The 20575-nt window shown below is 36.9% G+C and overlaps 1 non-coding gene across 1 annotated transcript; it reads left to right on the top strand.

Moving 5' to 3' along the window:
* The first annotated feature begins 11289 nt into the window (after positions 1-11289).
* On the top strand, positions 11290-11396 carry LOC119246807 (U6 spliceosomal RNA). Its single transcript, XR_005125562.1, has one exon. It is a non-coding gene; the product is annotated as a U6 spliceosomal RNA (small nuclear RNA).
* The last annotated feature ends 9179 nt before the right edge of the window (positions 11397-20575 follow it).

Here is a 20575-nt window from a genome sequence, read left to right as displayed (position 1 = left end):
ATAAATAAAAATAAATCTTTAAATAGATTCCATTTATTCACCATTTTTGGAGAGTTTTTATCATAAATGAATATTGGATTTTGTTAAATGCTTTTTTGGTGTCTGTTGAGACTATCATATGGTTTTGGTTTCCTTTTGTTGATCTGGTAGATGACATTGATTAATTTGTATATGTTGAGCCAGTCTTGCATTTTGGGGATGAAGCCTACTTGATCATGTTAGATGATTCTCTTGACATGTTGCTGTATTCGGTTTGCTAGGATTTTGTTAAGGATTTTTTTTGCATTTATTTGGATCTTTCCTGTATTTTTCTTGCTTAATTGCTTTATCTAGGACTTCTAAAACTATGTTGTAGTAATAGTAGACAACCCTGTCTTATTCTTGATCTTAGTGGGAATGCTTTCATCTTTCCACTATTGAGTATGATATTGTCTGTGTGTTTGTCATATACAGCTTTTATAATATTTAAATAGGTTCCATTTATGGGGCTTTCTTGGTGGTGCAAGGGGTTAAGTCTATAAGGGGTTGGTCTATAATTTTCTTTTTATGTACTACCTTTATTTGGGTTTTAGATCAGGGTTATCTGACCTCATAGGATATGTTGGGGTGTTCCCTCCCTCTTTGGTTTTTTAGAAGCATTTGAGTAGGATAGGTATAGATTTATTTAGCATATTTTGACCTTAAATAGTCACTGTTGCGGCCTCCCCGGTGGCACAGCGCTTGAGTGCTGGGTTGCGAAGCTGCCCGCGGCCTCTGCGGCACCGGTTCGATCCCCGGCTTCTCCCTGGCCACGGGAGGAGGGTCCCACATGGTGTGCAGACCTCTCCTGCTGCCCGCTGCTCCCCTCAGCAGTGTACTTTGGTCCTTCTGCCTGCTCTGCTCCCTGCTCTGGCTCTGGTGAATTATCTCACCCTCCCGTGCTTCTGACTGTACCCAGTGCATGTATAAACAAAACAGACAAACAAATAAATAATAAATAAATAAATAACATGCCTCTATTAAAAAAAATAGTCACTGTCCATTTTGTCTTTCTTTCATCATGGGTTTTACTAATATGGCCATACTTTTCCCTTTTAAAATATGATTTAAAGTGTATGGGATGATTAATTTTTTCTGTCTCACTTTTTCACATGCTGAATGTATTAGTTTTGTACTTCTATTAAAATGGAGAATGGCAGTATTAAACAGTTGGGTAGGATATCAAACTGTGAAAAGATGGGGGCCAAATATCATAGTTGGTGGACTCTCACCTATGTACTCACAACTGCAAGACATGATTCAGACTAAGGTACAACAACAACAGGGTTCATTAACAAAGTGATAAGAGAGGTAAGGAAATTAGGATGAAGGAAACACTTTCTAAGGCTACATATGGTCAGTTGTCCTTTACCAGAAAGTGTCTGCAGTGTCTAGTAGTCCAAACCAAAGGTTGCTCATACAAGATGGCAGGCATTGTCCCTTTGACAAAAGCCTCAAATTGGTGGCACACCAGTAAGAAGTGACTAGGACCCAACTCATGGTGATGACTGGAGGTGATTATAGGTGGTGTGGCTGAGTCGGCACCATAGCAGCCAGAAACTCCTATCTGAAGGCTGTGTTGGGCAGGATTGGATGCTAGACTGGACAATGCTCAAGGCAACAATGCTCAAGTGGTGGACAGGTCTTAGAAATGGCTAATCGCAGGTCAGCAGTGCCAGTCAGCTCCAGTCAGCAGGTAATGCTGGAGGGAGGCAGGGCCAGAGGCAGGAGCAGCAGTCACACTTCAGTTTGAAGTGGAGATCAGATGCAGAGGTCCACTGAGGCCTATGGAAGTCTTCAAAGCTCTTGAAGTCTCCTGATGAGAGTGTCTGAAGCTGTATAATGAATTCCTGTCTGATGAATTAGCCCCCAATAGCTTCTTCTCTGGCTTATATCCCCTTCAGTGCCCTTGCCTTTCAAGTCTGACTGGTTGATTTAAAATTCCAACTATTTGATTGGTTCCAGTTGAGCTCAAATCTGATTGGTCCACTTATAATCTTGAATGGTCTCAAAAACCTTGAAAGTCATTGGTGGGAGTTCAAATATGATTGGTGCATTTTCAATTCCAGAGTGGTATTCAAAAGTAAAACTCTTGGGGGCCTCCCTCGTGGCAAAAGTGGTTAAGACACAACCTATGAAGCAATCCACAGCCACTGCAGCACGAGTTCGATCCCCAGGCAGGGAGGAGACACACATGGCACAGCAGACCTCTCATGACTCACCCACTGCTCCCCTCAGAAGTGTATTTCAGTCAGTCTTCCTGTTCTGTTCCCCAGTCTGTCTCTGGTGAATCCTCTCAGCCCCCACACCTCTGAACTGTACCCCAGCTCTTGTATGAATAAATAAATAAATCTTAAAAAAAAAAAAAAAGTAAAACTCGGACCTGTGTGTCCAAGCCCGACCTACGCTCACATCCATGGTCTCATTAGCAGTGGGCTCTGGATGCCTTCAGTAGGGTCAGGCATGGCAGTTTGCTCATATGACCTATTGTGGAGCTGGACTTCTGTCTGAGCAGCTAGAGCACAGGCTACCATTTAGAGTCTGCCAGATTGGCAGGGTACATTATGGGCCTCTCTGCCCACTGTTCATGCTGGGGTGGGGCATGTTTTGCTGCTGCCATAACTGAAATACTAGTCCTACAGGTTGCATGCTGAACCATTCACAACATGCCAAGGGTCTCTTTCCCTGTGGCTTGTGCTGGAGCCTGCTATTATACCCAGATGCTGAGGCAGGCATCAGCAAAGCTGATCATTTTCCATGGCTCTGCAGATTCCTGTTATAGGTACACATATTTCTGGACAGGGAAGAAGTTGAAGAGTTAAGAATGATGCCCAATACAGTGCTGCTTCCTACCTGTATAGGTTAGTTTAATTTATTTGTCATCTTTGGATTTCAGATCACTATTGTAGGGTCCAAAGTAGGTATGATCCAGTCTCAAAAAATTTTCAGTCAAGGGTATCCTAAAATTATTGAAACCAATTCAATGGATAGAGTCTACACTGAACTCCTGAAAATTTCAGGGTTGATGTATCTATCTCCTAGGTTAGTCCCCAGAGGAAGCCAGGTTCCTTTAAGGTTCTCAAGACCAGAGTAAACACTGACCTGGTTCATTCCAGGTTTTAAGCAGATTTTCTTGCTCTTTCCAATCTTAACCTTGATATTTGGATCTTATTAAAATGGAGTTTTAGAAGTAGAGAAACTAAATAGCTTTTTAGGAATTTTTTCACATGTTATTTCCCTTTTTATGGGTGTTTTGAGGGTAATAGTAGAACTTAGCTTTATATATGTACACTTATATTTATCTCCAAATAAAATAAATTTTTAGGTAACTGGCTAATATAACTACATAATGTGTGTTTGTATGAAGGATGAAAAGGTAGCAGGATGAGCATTATTGTGAGCAATAAACTGGAATAAATGTATAGTTAAGTGGATGGTTGTTTTCCATCAATACAGGAAAAAAGAAGTCATTGTCATTAGCAGCAGGTACCAATTTAGTCAAATTAAAATCATTTTAGTGTTTTCATGACTAGTCATTTGCATGGAAAATCAGCCAATCAATAATGTATGTTTGAAAACACAAAACTGGAAAGCTAAAAACAACAACAACAACAAAGGAACTATGGCAAAAAACAGCCTCATAGTGTTAAAATTAGCTTTCTTATTGAAAATGCTTATTGGAAATTTGAGACTTTTGATCCCAATCATGTTACTATGTTCTTTTACTCAAGGTCTGGTAGAAAAGTGTAAAAATGATCTTATTATTCTACGTTGGTTTCATTTTATTATAATGTAAAGATACAGCTGTAATTTTATAAAGTGACCTTTATATAATTATATTTTAAGAACATATCTATAAAAATGATGAGAACTAAATTAAGATGTATTCACATTAATTAAAAATACTGTATCATTGCTATGGACAGATAATTATTTAAATTGTTCTCTATTTCTATTTAAAGATGGGAAATTTGTGGCTTACAGAATTGCAATGTAGTTCTGGTTTTTATTTCCCTAAATGGATAGAGGCAGTTTAACCCGAGAAACATAAATTGTCATAAGATCTTGATTATATCTGTGACTCAAATTCATAGGTAGGCTATTTCCTGAAATTTATTTCTCTCTTCAAGTGTAGACTTTGAACAGAATTGAAAATATTTACGTACAACTTAGGATCTCAGTTACTTGTGCAGTCTTGCAATTTTCTTTTAAGAATTCAGTAACATAAAAATGCCGTATAAATGTAGCTCACACTTGTGTTCTCCTGATGCGAGGTTTAGGAATTGGTATCTAAGGGTGTAAATGATACAGAACAAGCTTGCACCTTCAGCAGACCCTCCATGCAAAGTTCAAGACTGGAATAAATTCTCAGAGCTTTCTGTTTTCCAGATACACCTATTCATGGGATACTAGTTACCATTCAAATACAAGTTTTCATTGATTATTAAAAAATGTTGAAGTATTTCTGTGCCAACTGTTATAAAGCTGCTATGCCCAATCCTCCAAATAGTCCCACCATGACTACCCTGACCACGCTGACCCTTCCCTTTGGACCCTTGTATCTCCTCATGATCCAGCAACTAAACAAACAAGGGGCCTTTAGTACCCAGTTTCAAAACTACCTGTGGAACTTATTATTCATATGAGTTGTGAAATATTTTGACCCTCACTCTTGTTTGCATCTACATCAGTGCTGAGAATCCTGTTCCAAAATCCTGCTCAGTAAATACTATTATTCCTTGACTTGAGCACTGCTAAATTTTTTTGAAACCCCAAATACACCATTGACTGGGTCTTCCCCACTATTATTTACTTTCTTTGATTCTCTTTTGCCTTGTTTTGGATTTTTATTTATTTTTATTTTTTATTTTATGTATATTTTACATCATTGTTCATTTTTGTAAAATGTATGCTTTCTCCTCTCAGGTGTATTCCCATGAAATTCCCACCACCAATTGACCCGTGTACCATCACCATAGTCCCTTGTGTTCTTCCCATCCCTGTTTTTGCTTTGAATTTTTATTGCTGTATTCTTCTCCAAGGTCATTTGCTTCTTGCCATACTACTGAGATGCAGGGCAACTTACGGAATTATTGCTTCCCCACCTATTGACCAAACTGGGAGGCCAGAGATACTAAAGAGAAGACTACATCTTGTGTGTTGGCCATTGATTATTCTGAATATTGTACTTTACATAACTCCAGTGTTATACGTCACCTCAGACCTAAAAACTACTGATATTGCATTGTGCTTCCTAATAATAGTTATTTCTATTTCAGACACTAAAGAATTATACCTTAAATTTTAACTCTAAAAGGGGCCCATGCCCTGAGAAGACTGGCTGGCTATGTGAAGTTCCCTAAATTTCTGATATAGACCTTCATTCATGTAACCAAAAGTTTTTATTATCTATTAAATGCCTGACAACCAAACAGATAATCCATTATTAGTCATTGTCACTCAGTAATATTAATAGCTATCATGAGTAGTATATATTATATGATGGGCACTTTACTAAAATCTTTATTCACTTTATCTTACTTAATATTTTCAATAACTTTATTGGATAAGCAATATCATTCTTATTTTAGACAGGAGGAAATTAAAGTTTAAAGATATTAAAAAAAACTGCCCAATATCAACTGTATGATACAATATCATACAGTTACTCAGAGTTGGTATCAAAATGAAGTCATCTTGACTACAGAACCTTTGCTGTTCACTTAAGATTGCCAGATTTAGCAAATAAAAACACAAGATGTTCAGTTAAAATTTCAATTTAAGGAAAAATTATTTTTAGTATAAATCTGTTCCTGTGCCATACTTGGGACACACATACTAATAAAATATTTTTCTGAAACTCAAATTTAACTGAGTATCCTGTATTTTATATGACATCCCTACTGTAAGTACTGCCTTTTTTTTGGAGTGAATTTAGAAGTAGAGTGAATATTGCATGTGGAGAGAGAAAACAGTGGAGTAGAAAGTGACAGTAGCAGGTGGTAGTTAAGGGAGTCAACTAAGGAGGAAAAATTTAAGAATTCTAGAGGCTGCAAAATCTAAGATGCCATTTTATGGAGTCACTAACCTGAAGGAGATCTGGGGAGAAATATGTCTCCTGGGTACTTTAAAGAATAACAGAATTTTTTCTTGTAGGTGTTTTGACATTCTTGTTTCAGTTCTGTCAATGAATAAATCATTCAGTGAAACAGGTGTGAAAAGAGAAAGAGCAGGGGATTTGCAACAAGAAGTTTATATTTTAGTAAATTTCCTACTAAGCCACTTACAATCTGCCTAAGAGTTTATTGTGCTTCTCTGAGACTTAATGTCTTTATCCAGAAAACAAGGATAAGTAATATTTGCTCCAACTACATCAAAGGACTGTTACAAGGATTAAAGGGAGGCAAAAATATTTGGTAAGGGTTTCTACTAAAATAAAGGTTTTTTTATATAAAGAATCAGAACAATGCTAATAAACTAATCAATTATCATGCTCTTGGATGGAGTGGGAAAATATTTCTTTTTTGCCAGCATATTAATGCTTGTAATAAATCCCTTCTGATCACTTAACTTTTGAAGTAAAATGAGATGTGAATCTACACATGTTGTTAGTGTTGACTACCAGAAGGGATACTTATGTGTTCTCCAGCAATATATTATAGGAATGAAAAGATTTGCCTGGATTTTTCTATGTGCTTGAGGAATTTTATAGGACTATGATTTAAATTTTTATTTCTGATAAGGAAGTAAATTTTAGTAAGTGGTTCTCTAAAGGGAAATCATATTATAAACATTGCATGAAAGAAACAGAAACTTTAAAAGCTTAGTGTACAGTTTCTCCTATTACACTGAAGTGTATGAAAACTAATGGTAATATCTGTGAAAGTTTCATTGAAGGGGTGGTAGTTTTCAGCAGCAAATGTAGTGGCTGTAGTAGTTTGTTTTTCTGAGCAAATGAACTATTGAAATTGATTAGACTACCAACTGAAAGAGAGGCTTTATCATTATAATTTATCTACTTTATAAGTTTGTTGTGAAGATGAAATGATATAGTGTAAGTTAAGTGTCTGGTATATTTGGTAGTTATTGAATACTCATTAAGTGGTAAATGTTATTGTTAATTTGATCATATTAATCATTATTAACAATTTATACATGAGAAAAGTGAGATTTTTTTTTCATCCTCTAATTTCAGGCACTGAGTTCTTTTTTTTGCACCCTACAATCAAAAGCTCAGTCTTAGATAAGATTCATTTCTGAGTGTGAAAATGTCAGTGTTCCTTCTCCCATAAGGGTCTACATAAGTCTAACTTGTCAATATTTAACAACAGGTTATATTCTCTGGGAAAAGGTGTTAAGATTTCATACACATACATATGGAATGAGGATTGGACCCTCTTATCCTAGTTTCTCAAAATTTCACTACCTAGGAAGCCTCAGGTCTCAAGGTAGTACTGTCGGAGCAAACAATTCTATATAATAGGAGCTAGTGCTTCTTCCTTAGGCAATGCCTTATAACTTGAAGCTCAGGAAGATGGAGGTAGAGGGATTTTAGAAGTATATGACAATAAAAAAAAATATGATAGAGTCAAAGTAAGGGAGGATTGAACATGAGCTCTTGGAATATTATCTTTGCTTTCTAAGCTTAGGTATTGTAGGGTTCTAGGACACCATAGATATAAAATTCCATAGAGATAATCTAGATACATTTTCACCATTAAAAATCCATTTTTTCTCTCCCCCCACCACACATAGTAGCATAATATGTAAAGCATATATGAAGAGTTGTTAATTGAAGATTCTGACCTTCCTTCCACATTAAGGCATCCCTTAAGTGTGTTAGGGGGATCTTTATAGCAATAATTTGAAAATTATTCATCTAATTTATCACTTTTATTTTTAAACAAAAAAGTGGTACCCAAAGAGAATAAAAAAATAACCAAGTAGTTACCGAATGACCAAACGGACACTCATATCCAGGTCTTCTGATTTCCAGTCAAGTTTGCTTTCCTCTTTATAAATAAACCAAAGTAACATGCTATTGTTAGAATCAGAATTACTCCTTCTCCTTCTCCCCCCTCCTACCCAGTTCTACTTCCCCTTCTTTCTTCTTCATCTCATCATTGCTATCAACCACCGCACCCATAAAAACATTTATCCACATTATGTGTGCCAGAAGTGGCATGGGCGCCTTGATAATGGCTTGAGGTAGTATTACTTTATTACTGCTTCTAAACCCTCATAAATGAAAGCATAAACTTCTGCTTCTGACCTCCAACTTCCACAGGGCTCATCTGTCACACAACTACTACCAGTCATTCATCATTTCTCACCTGCGATCCACATAGACGCTAAGATTCATGGAAAGATGGAAAGTACCAGATATTGTTGAAGTGCAATGTGAGTCTGAAACACAGATGCAATTTATGTTTTTCTATTGTTTTTCATCCCTTAGATATATTCAACTTAAGTTAATTGAAAAAAGGAGGCTAGAATTTTTTTTCATTTTTTAAAAAGATTTATTTATACACACATACAAGAACTGGGGTACAGGCCAGATTTGCGGGACGGTGAGAGGGATTCACCAGAGACAGAGCGGGGAACAGAACAGGCAGACTGACTGAAATACATTGCTGAGGGGAGCAGCGGGCGAGACAGGATAGGTTTTCCACGCCACGTGGGTATCTCCCCGGGCAGCCAGGATCAAACCCACACTGCAGAGGCTGCGGACAGCTTCACAGCACTGTGCTCAACCGCTTGTGCTACCAGGGAAACCCAAGGAGGCTAGAATTTTAAGGTCACCCAAGAGCTCCTGAATTTAGCCATATGGGTTGCTGCTGTATAGTTATTATTTTTTCAATTATGAATATTTCTTTCTGACAAGAAATGACAAGTAATGAGAATGTGGAGAAAAATGAACTCTTGTACATTGTTGATGGGAATGTAAACTGGTACATCCACTGGAAAATAGTATAGAGATTCTTTTTAAAAAGTTAAGAAGAGAAATACCATATAATTCAGCTATCTATTGCTGATTATTTCAAAATTGAATTTATAAGAAAACACTAATTTGAGAAGATATATGCACCCTTATGTTTATTGCAGCATTATTTACAATAGCGACGATGTGGAAACTACAAAAAATATTCATTGATGGATAAGTAGAAAAGAAGATGTGGTATATACATATAATGCATAGTATTTAGCTATAGGAAACATGAAACATCTCGATTTGTGACATGACTGTACCTAGAGGGTATTATATTACGTGAAATATGTCAGATAGAAAAAGATAAGTACCATATGATTTCACTCATTTTGAAGATAAAGAAACAAAACAAATAAAACAAATGCAAACTCTTAGATTTAGAAAACATATTGGTGGTTACCAGAGAGGGGAAAGGTTTGAGGGTGTGTGTGAAATTCGTAAGGGAGTCAACTGTATGATGGTGGCTTAAAAGTACACATTTGTGGTGATGATAATATAGTATATATAGAGGTCAAATATAATGATGTATACTCAAAGTTTATATAAAGTTTTAAATCAATATTCAACAATTTTTAATAACTTTAATTTTTAAAATTCTTTTTTTTTTAAGATTTATTATACAAGCACTGGGTACAGTGAGAAGCGCGGGAGGGTGAGAGAATTCACCAGAGCCAGAGCAGGGAGCAGACCAGGCAGAGGTCCGAAGTACACTGCTGAGGGGAGCAGCGGGCGGCAGGAGAGATCTGCATGCCATGTGGGACCCTCGCCCAGTGGCTGGGGATGGAACCAGTGCTGCAGAGGCTGCGGGCAGCTTCGAAACCCAGCGCTCAACCGCTGCACCACGGGGAAGGCCCAATTTTTAAAATTCTAATAACTTTAATATATTTTTTTAAATGTAGGCACACACAAATATTCCTGTGTATTAGAACCTTGAGACTACAGTGATGATACCAATGGAACATATTATATGTAGGACATATATGTTATTTACCCTGGTTACATCATATAGTATTTACACCAAAAAATATGAAAGATGTTAGGAGGTCATACCTCCAAGAATGTGCTTTCAAGCTGCTGAAGGTCTAAATCATTCATCTATGATGATAGCTATTTTATTGTTTTTAAAATGCAAAGTTTCCACTGTGCATTGTGATATTTTATCAACCAATGAATGAAAAAATTATTTACAGACCAATTGCTTTTATAACTCTCCAACATGACAAGTGTTCAAATGTTTCTCGAAAACTCTTTTGTAAGTTTAGCCACAGCAAATAAACCATTTTGTAATTTAATATTTTCCATTAATTAGATGTGAAAATTATATAAAATTTCAGATGATTCAAGATCTGTTACATACTTAATACACTTAGAACACATAAGACAAATAATATGCCAAATTTAATGGCTTTGACCCTAATGGTATAAGACTTGGTGTGAAAGCAGCATACTACTGAATGTAGTATGTGCTAATTTTCTGAGAGTGAGGTTCTCTTCTCATAGATGTGTTTATTGTAGAAAAGAAAGAAAGGCATTTTGGATTTTCATGTCTGGAAAGAAAAATTGATCACATGAATAGTTTCTCAGCTTAACGTGATATTATAAACACAATTCTGAGGAACAGATACAGAAAAGAGTAGTTAAGCTGAGGATGTTTTCCCTAAGGAAGTTTTACAATCATTAAGAAACTGATAAGGTTCTGAACAATGATTTTCACTTTAACTTAGAATGTATTGGAGCAATTCTCTTTTTAAGGTTTCTTTTCAGCTCTGTTATTAAGGGAAACCATGGTGAATACAGTATACAAGACTTGAGGTGTGATGATTCAGACTCACATTGTAACTTGCCACTTATTAGAGTTTTTCAAAGACACTTCTCCATTTGTACAACCAGATTTTTACTCATACTTTTTACAAATCACAGGAATATATATCTCATATAGATAGAAAGAGAAAGAGAGAATGAGCATGAGAGTGAGCTCATGTGGGAGGTCTTAGTGAACTAAAGTCTAAACAAATGTTAATAAATTATCCATCAGTATTTCCAAGACTGCATTCATCCTTTCCCTCACCTAATTCCTAAGAACTTTATGGTTCTTATGACTCAATATTGAAGTAAAGATAATAACAATAGTGATCTATTGAGTGCTTATTATATTCCAGGTAATGTTTTTAAGTGATTTAAATGAAATAACTCATTTTTTTCCTCACAACTATCTAAAAGGTAAAAAAAAAAATCGTATTTGAAGCTATGCTTTTCAATATAGATCAGAAAATAAGATTCTAGTGTTTGTTTTTGCAGCACATATACTAAAATTGGAGTGATACAGGGAATATTAGCATGACCCCTGTGCAAGGATGAAATGCAAGAAAAACTGCCAGCCAAAAATACTCTATCCTGAAATACCCTCCTTCAGATGAGGGAGGAATAAAGGACGTATTAGACATAGAAAAGCTAAAGGAATTTGCAAACACTAAACCACCCCCCAAAAAATATTGAAAGGTGCTTACACATTGAAACCATAAAGAAGAATATACCAAAAGAACTAAGTAAGGAACTAGAATAACTCACAAAAATTAAGAATAAAATAGCAACAACAGAGTATCACATATTAATAATCACTTTAAAAATAAATAGACTGCTACGAATGAGACCATCTGTTATTTTTCTTTTTCTTTCTGGCTTATTTCACTGAGCATGATCCCTTCCTGCTCCATCCATGTGGCTGCAAATTGCATGAGTTTATCTATTTTGATTGCTGAGTAATATTCCACTGTGTGTGTACCACATCTTCTTGATCCAGTCATCTATTTTGGGGCATTTGGTTTGTTTCCATAGCTCATTCATAGCAGGAATTTAGAAAACCTAAATAAGGGACCAGGGAAAAGACTAATTATAAGGAAGTAAAAATCAAAATCAACAAGCAGCTATAAACCAGAGACACACTATGGGGCTGGGGGCAAGAAGGGTGTAGGATCAAAACAAGGGTGGTGGGAATTGCATGGGGACTATAACCAAGATGAAAATGCATACATTGTGCAAAAATGAAAAGTGCTGTAAAATATATAATATTAAAAAAAAATTAAAAAAATAAATGGACTGAACTCACCAATTAAAGCACAGAATATCCACTTGGATCAGGAAACAGAATCCAACAATCTGTTGTCTCCAGGAGACACACCTAAACCCCAAAAACAAACCTTCTAAAGAAGGCAAGGGCAGATTTAATTATTTCAGACAAAATAGATTTGCAGTTCAAAAAGGTAACAAGAGACAGGGAGGGGCATTATATGGTGACAGAGAGAATGGTACATCAAAAAGACATAACACTCATCATCGTACATGCACCAGTGAAGGAGCACCAAAATACATTAGGTAACTACTATCAGCTTTGCAAACAAGCATTGGAAAAACCACATTTGTGAGAGTAGACTCCAATAACCCACTCTCATTTTCTAGACAGAAAATAAACAGGGATGCAATAGCCTTAAATAACGAAATAGATCTCTTGGACTTCACAGACCTATAGAGGACATGGCAGCCCAAAAAGCAGAATACACATTTTTCTCAAGAGCACATGGACATTATCAAGAATAGACCTCATTCTGGGACACAAAACAAATATCAATAATTTCATGAATATTGAAATCATACGCAGAATCTTCTTAGACCATAAAGGTATCAAATTAGAAAACAACTATCAAAAGAGAACAGGAAAATATTTTAATACACAGAGACTGAACAAGACACTACTGAGAGACCATTTTGTTAAAAAGGAAATCAAAGAAGAAATTAGAAAATACTTGAAGATGGTGAAAATGAACACACAACCATATAAAACTTATGGGATACAGCAAAAAATGTACAAAGAGAAAACTATATAGCAATACAGGCCCACATCAAGAAATAAGAAAACTCTCAAATAAACTTCTCTCTCACGTACAGGAATTAGAAAAAGAACAAACAAATCCAAAAGCCAGTAGAGGGACAGAAATAATAAAAATCAAAGCAGAAGTAAATGGATTAAAAATTAAAAAGGCAGTCCAAAAGATCAGTGACCTTGAAACCTGGTTCTTTGAAAACATAAACAAATAGACAAAACTCTAACAAGACTCACCAAAAAATTAGTGAGAAATCTCAAATAAATATTATAAAATTGAAAGAAGAGAAGTTACAACACACACTGCAGAATATCAAATGCTAATATGAGAATACTATGAACATTTATATAAGAAATTCAGTAACAGACCACATGGACAAATTCTTAGAATTATATAAAATTATCAGAGACTGAATAGGGAAGAAATAGAAATTCTGAACAATTGACTTGCAAGGAAATTGAAACAGTAATCAAACTCTCCCAAAAACAAGAGTCCAGGACCAGATGGTTTCACAAGTGAATTCTACCTTACCTTCAAAAATGAAGTACTAGCTACTGTGCTCAAAATCTTCCAAAACATTGAAAAAGAAGGAAAACATCCAAATACTTTATTTTATTTTATTTTTTAAATATTTATTTTATTTATACAAGAACTGGGGTACAGGCCAGATGTGTGGGAGGGTGAGAGGATTCTCCAGAGACAGAGCGGGGAGCAGAACAGGCAGACTGACGAAATACACTGCTAAGGGGAGCAGCAGGTGAGACAGGAGATGTCTGCTCGCCATGTGGGTTGCTCTGAGGCCGGCAGGGATTGAACCGGCACTGCAGAGGCTACGGACAGCTTCACAGAGCTGCGCTTAACAGCCTGAGCCACCAGGGAGGCCCCCAAATACTTTTTATAAGGCCAACATTACTTCAATACCCAAACTTCAATACTTCAAAACCCAAAGAAAGACAGTACGCAAAAAAGAAAATTACAGACCAATCTCCCTATCAAAATAAGCCAGAAGGAGAAAGACAAACACTGGATAGTTTTGATACCATAATTTCAGGCCTTGTCTCCCAGCCAGGAACAGATCCCAGGAGGCAGGGGCAGTGCTGAGTCCCAGGCACTAGACCACCACGGGTTGATGTCTCATGAATCCACAGCAGGAACTTTGCTGATGCTCAGGCAAGCAAGCAAAAAGAGGCAAACTGGTTTAGAGAAATATATGTAAGAAAAAAGTTTATTAAGGAGAAAAGGAATGGAAATAAAGTGGGACTCCCAGGCCCGTGGAGCCAGGCCAGGGAGGGGCAAGGAAACTGAAGTGGATTCATGCCTCAGAGATTATAGACCTTTTTGCCTAATTATCTTAAAGCCCCATCAGTCTCTTTGTGATCGGTTAGTTCTCAGTAGTCTCACTCACTGCCTAAATGTGTCTGTGACCAGAACTAAGTCTTGTATCCCAGCCCTTATCTTGGAGTCCTTTTTCTTTATCATCCTTGTTCCTGAATGTTCTCTTGCTCCTAGTCCTGGGGTGTTTGATTAGTCCCCACTGGAATTTGTTGTCCTTATCTCTGGAGGCTTCCTTATTTCTCCTAGGCTTTTCCTATTCCATTCTGACCCTAGAAATTATCCACTTGCCCTATAACTCAGTTTCACTTATATGTGGGATATAAAGAAACCAAACAAACAGTCAAAGACAAACTGTAAAACAAACCCTTGATATCTGACCATAGATCTGAGGCATCCAGGAGAGAAGGGGGAGGAGGAGGGAGAGTGCTGAAAACAGGGGGTGGGAAGAGCTCAGTGGACAATAGTGGAGAACAATTGGTGAATTGGTGGTCAGAGAACTGTGGTGCCAATACCTGAGGGGAGAAATCCAATGCTGTGAAGAAACTAACAAGGACATAAAATTATAATACTTCATTATACAAAAAAGCATAGACAAAAAAGCACTATAGCATACATAGCATTCATCTTTTAAAGTAATTGAAACTAAATATATGAATACAATACATAAATTATAAAAAAAGAAAATTACAGTTACAAGAATTGTAATTCTAATTACTGTTGTTGTTAAGTCTTATCTAAGAATAGTTCAGTTAAGGCCTATGAAATTTTATGGAACTGGCTTCCACAATAGCTTTGCCTATATCTGTAATTTATTAAAGTAAAATAAAATTAAATAGTAGACAAAATTAAATTATTATTTTTAATAATTTATTTTATATAATTCTTACATCATTTTTCATTTTTGCACAATGTATGCATTTTTCATTTTGGTTATATTCCCCATACAATTGCACCCCCCTTTATTCTGACCCTAATCTTTCCTCTCCCTACCACCCCCCAGTCTGTCTCTGGTTTATAGTTGCTTGTTGATTTTGATATTATCTTTCTTATAGTTATTCTTTTTCCTGGTCCCTTATTTAAGTTTTCTAGATTCCTGCTATGAGTGAGACCATCCGGTATTTTTCTTTTTCTTTCTGACTTATTTCGCTGAGCATGATCCCTTCTAGCTCCATCCATGTTGCTGCAAATTGCATGTGAAAAATTAAATTATTTTAATGATTATAAAATATCAAGGTAGGGGCCTCCCCGGTGGCGCAGCGGGTTGAGCGCAGCGCTGTGAGGCTATCTGCAGCCTCTGCAGCGCAGGTTCGATTCCTGGCCCTTCAGGGAAATTCCCACAGGGCGTGGCAGACTGCTCCTGTGGCGCCCGCTGTTCCCCTCAGCAGTGTATTTCAGTCATCTGCCTGTTCTGCTCCCCGCTCTGTTTCTGGTGAATCCTCTCATCCTCCTGCGCCTCTGGCCTATACTGCAACTCCTGTGTAAAAATAAGTAAATCTAAAAAAAAATAATAAAATATCAAGGCCTATTTTTAAATGCAACATAAAATAATATTTGAGAGAAATGTCTTCTTGGCTTTTAAAGTTTGACTCATTTTATATAGTAATCTCTTTCATTATTTTTTCAAATCCTAGAAATATATGCACTTAAACCCGTAATTTCCACCCAATCACTTCCAATAACAATTGAATATTGTTTAAGTGAAAGTACATGAATATCAAATGTTACAAAAAATGCTTAAAAGATATCATAAAAATATAGATAGAAAAAAAGGATTGGTGTTAGTTACTGCTATTAAATTTTGGTCTTTTTCTGGCAGGCAAATGACAAAGAGAAGCATGTTGGATTATTAAATTTCTTTCATCTGTTTTTTTTTTTTTTCTCAATCATGTTTGAAACACATGTTAAAGAAATTTTGTGATTAACAAATTTTGTTGCTGTATACTTAATTGAAAATCCCCAAATAAATAACCCAAATGTTTTTATTGTTATCTAAATCTATCGTAAGCTGACTTTTTTTCTTTGATATCTCAAATTTTATAGATTAACTCTTTTGGTGGTAGGTATCTTTAAGTTATGCAACTCTCTCCTATTCTATTGTACCCACTAGTGCCATCTAGTGGAAAGGAGTGGAAATTGTGGGTTTATGCTTAAAAAGGTTTAGATGCTAGTAATATTTTTTCCCAATAAATGTATGACCTATTTTAATTATTTATTTATTTACTTACTTACTTATTTATTTATACGTACAAGCACTGGGTACAGTCAGAAGCACGGGAGGGTGAGAGGATTCACCAGAGACAGAGCGGGGAACAGAACAGGCCGACTGATGAAATACACTGCTGCGGGGAGCAGCGGGCATGGCAGGAGAGGTCTGGGCGCCATGTGGAACCCTCCCCGGCTGCTGGTGATCGAACTGGAGCTGCATAAGCTGCGGGCAGCTTCGCAGCCCAGCGCTCAACCAATGCGCCACCGGGGGAGGCCCGTATGACCTATTTTCACGAATTTTATTTCTATTAGGGTTTCCATCAACCATCATGTTAAAACTGAGTTTCATATGATTTATTGTATTTTCTTCATTTCCTAATGAAATTTATTTGAATCTATGACTAGAATTCACTTTACATTATAACATAATAAATACAATTTGTTGAGTGTTTGTAACACATCATTTCATTTAATCCTATAAAGTAATACTATAATCACCATTGTATGGATGAAACAAAGGGTCATAGATTTTTTTTTTAGATTTTTTTTTATTTATACGAGAACTTGGGTACAGGCCAGAGGCACAGGAGTGATAGAAAATTCACCAGAGACAGAGGGGGAGCAGAACAGGCAGACGACCGAAAACATTGCTGAGGGGAGCAGCGGGCAAGGCAGGAGAGGTCTGTCACACCATTTGGGTATCTCCCTGGCTGGCCGGGATTTGAACCTGCACTGCAGAGGGTGCAGACAGCTTCACAGCACTGCACTCAAACTGCTGCGCCACTGGGGAGGCCCAAGGGGGTCATAGATCTTAAGTGAATTTCCCAAAGTCTCTAAGATAGAAAGTTCAAACATTTGAAGTTAAATCTTCTTGTCTACAAAGCATATATTTAATCAATGGACAGTGCTCATGCCTGTGTGTGTGTGTAGCAGTAAGAGACAGACATATGTCCTAAAGATAGTCACACGTTCTTAGTCTGTGCAATGATATAGCCACACATCCAAGTGTGCTCTTTAAACATGCAGTAGTTCTTACCTGAAAAAGGAATGGCCTTGTTTCATAAATCCTGGAATTTGTGTAAAAGCTCTTATTGTGACCTGAGAGTCCACTCTGCATCCCCATCCATTACAGATACCTCTAACACCATCAAATCTATTAGGTCATAAGACCTGAGGAACAGGTCAGCTTTCAACTGGATCTTTTTCAAAGTCCTCTGTGATGTAAGGCCTACAATTATTGTCCAATATTACATGCTACCAGAAGGGTCTCAAATCGCCTAGATGCAAAGTTCCCCTCACTATTCTAACTTTGTGGATAAGGTCTTCTAATCAGACCACACTTTTAATTAAATGCATCAAGCATAGTTCATGCATAATCCTAAGCAGTGGGTTTCAGCTACTTGAAAGTCTGAAATTATTTAAATAAGCCAATTTTATTCTCTCACAAGATCCAGGGGGCACCTGATCTTCTTAATATTATAAAGTCTACCTCTCACAGTCTCTTCTTGATCACTCTATTCCACACAGCACCCTCTTTTGGCATTGTGTAGTATGTGGGTTTTTGCTTCCCAGAACTGTGGATATATGTGACTAATAAACTGATGTTGATCTTAAATATTTTGTCAGTTACTATGTGTTTAGTCATCACCATAACTCTAGAATATTTCCCATCAATGGGGTGACTGAAAGAGACTTGAAACACCCTCTCTTATTACTGAGCCCTATTAACAACAGTGCTTTTTTTTTAAAAAGGTTTATTTATTTTTATTTGTTTATACAAGCACTGGGTACAGTCAGAAGCACGGGAGGGTGAGAGAATTCACCAGAGCCAGAGCGGGGAACAGAATAGGCAGACCGACGAAGTACACTGCTGAGGGGAGCAGCAGGCAGCAGGAGAGCTCTGCGCGCCATGGGGACCCTCTCCCAGAGGCCGGGGCTGCAGAGGCTGCGGTCAGCTTTGCAACCCAGCGCTCAACCGCTGCACCACCAGGGAGGTCCAGTGACTTATTTTTATTGAGGTAACATTGATTTACAGCACTGTATATGATTTAGTGGTAGAGGTTTACACCTCTAGAAACATATGTTATTACAGCACACTTACCACCAAAGCACATATAATCCTCTAACATAGTCCTTAACGCCCAACACTCAGGTGTAGTTCCTGTAGCGCTCCCACCACCATAGCACCTGTTATTTGTCACCATAGTCCCTTGTGTTCTTCCCTTCCTTGTTTTGGCCCCTCTTTGTTTGGCTTCTCTATTATCCACATAATAAGTGAAACCATGTGATATTTATCTTTTTCCTTCTGACTTATTTCACTAAGCTTAATCCTTGAGCTCCATCCATGTTGCTGCAAATAGCATGAGTTTACCTTTTTTTGATTGCTGAGTAATATTCCGTTGTGTATGTGTGTGTGGTGTGTGTGTGTGTGTGTGTGTGTGTATCTCCCACTTTCTTGATCCACTCATCCGTTTTGGGGCACTTAGGTTTTTTCTATATCTTGGCTATTATAAATAATGTTGCAATAAACATAGGAGTGAAGGTTTCCTTTTGAATTAGTGTTTTTATGTTATTTGGGCAGATACTTAGTGTGGAATTTCCAGGTCATATGGAAGATCAGTTTTAATATTTTGAGGAAACTCCACAAAGATTTCCATAGGAGCTGGACCAATCTACATTCCCACTTATAATGTGGGAGGGTTCCTTTTCTTCACATTCTTGCCAGAAAATTATTTTTTTCCAATATGGGCATTTCTCACAAGTGTGAAGTGGTATTTTATTGTGGCTTTGATCTGCATTTCCCTGATAATAAGCCATGGTGATCATTTTTTCATATGCCTGTTGACCATATGCATATTTTTTTTGTAGGTGTGCCTTTTTAGCTTCCCTGCCCCTTTTTTGATTGGTTTATTTGTTTTGTTGAATTGTATAAGCTTCTTATAGGTTTTTGACATCAGTTCCTTATCAGATGTATGATGAGCAAATGTATTTTCCCATTCAGTAGGGTGTCTCTTCATTTTTGGATACTGTCTTTTTCACTGTACAGCTTTTTAGTTTGATGTAGTCTGACTTATTTATATTCTTCTTTTGTTTTCTAGCTTGCTTGAGATGATTCCTAAAAGATGTTTCTGAAGTTTGTCATGGAATGTTTTTCCTAAGTTTTCTTCTAGGTATTTTATATTTTCAATTATTACATAAAGTTCTTTTATTCATCTTGAGTTGATTTTCTGGTAGGTTGTTAGGTAGTGGTCTAATTTCATTGTTTTTCATGTTGCTGTCCATTTTCCCAACAGCATTTATTGTTTGTTTCAAACTTCTTTTCTTTTCCTTATTGAGTAATGGATGATTGTATAATTCATTGTTCCAAAGTATACACTTCACTCCTTTATCATAAATATATGATTTTATTACTGGGCTCCCAATTCTAATCCATTGGTCTGTATGTCTGTTTGTGTTCCAGAACAATGCTGTTTTATTTATTATGGCTTTGTAGTATGCTTTGAAATTGGGAAGTGTGATATCCCAATTCTTTCTCTCTCTTTTTTTAAGAATTATTTATTTATTTATACAAGCACGGGTACAGTCAGAAGCACAGGAGGGTGAGAGAATTCACCAGAGCCAGAGCGGGGAACAGAACAGGCAGATGGACTGAAATACACTGCTGAGGGGAGCAGCGGGCAGCAGGAGAGGTCTGCACGCCATGTAGGACCCTCGCCGGGGGCCAGGGATAGAACTGGCACTGCAGAGGCTACAGGCAGATTCACAGCCCAGCGCTCAACCATTGAGCCACCAGGGGAAGCCCTCTTTCTCATTTTTTGATAGGAGAGCATTGGCTATTTGGGTTTTTTTGTGGTTCCATCTGAATTTCATTTCTTTGAAGAATGCCATAGAATTGGGATTTTAATTGGGATTCATTACATCTGTAAATTGCTTTGTGTAGTATTTCCATTTTAAAAATGTTGATTCTCCATATCCACCAGCAAGGAATATTTATCTATCTCTCTGTGTTCTGCTTCTTTTAACATGTTCATATTTTTCTTTCTATAGGTCCTTTACCTCCTTGTTAAGGATATTCCTAGATATCTAATTTTTATATTTTGGTGAGATTGTAAATGGGATGGCTTTCTTAATTTTTTTAAAAAGATTTATT

The sequence above is a fragment of the Talpa occidentalis genome, unplaced genomic scaffold (genome assembly GCF_014898055.3).
Source record: "Talpa occidentalis isolate TD23 unplaced genomic scaffold, MPIMG_talOcc4v2.1 talOcc4.15, whole genome shotgun sequence".
Taxonomy (NCBI): domain Eukaryota; kingdom Metazoa; phylum Chordata; class Mammalia; order Eulipotyphla; family Talpidae; genus Talpa; species Talpa occidentalis.
The sequence above is the reverse complement of the archived record's forward strand: the minus strand, read 5'-3'. Positions and strand labels throughout refer to the sequence as shown.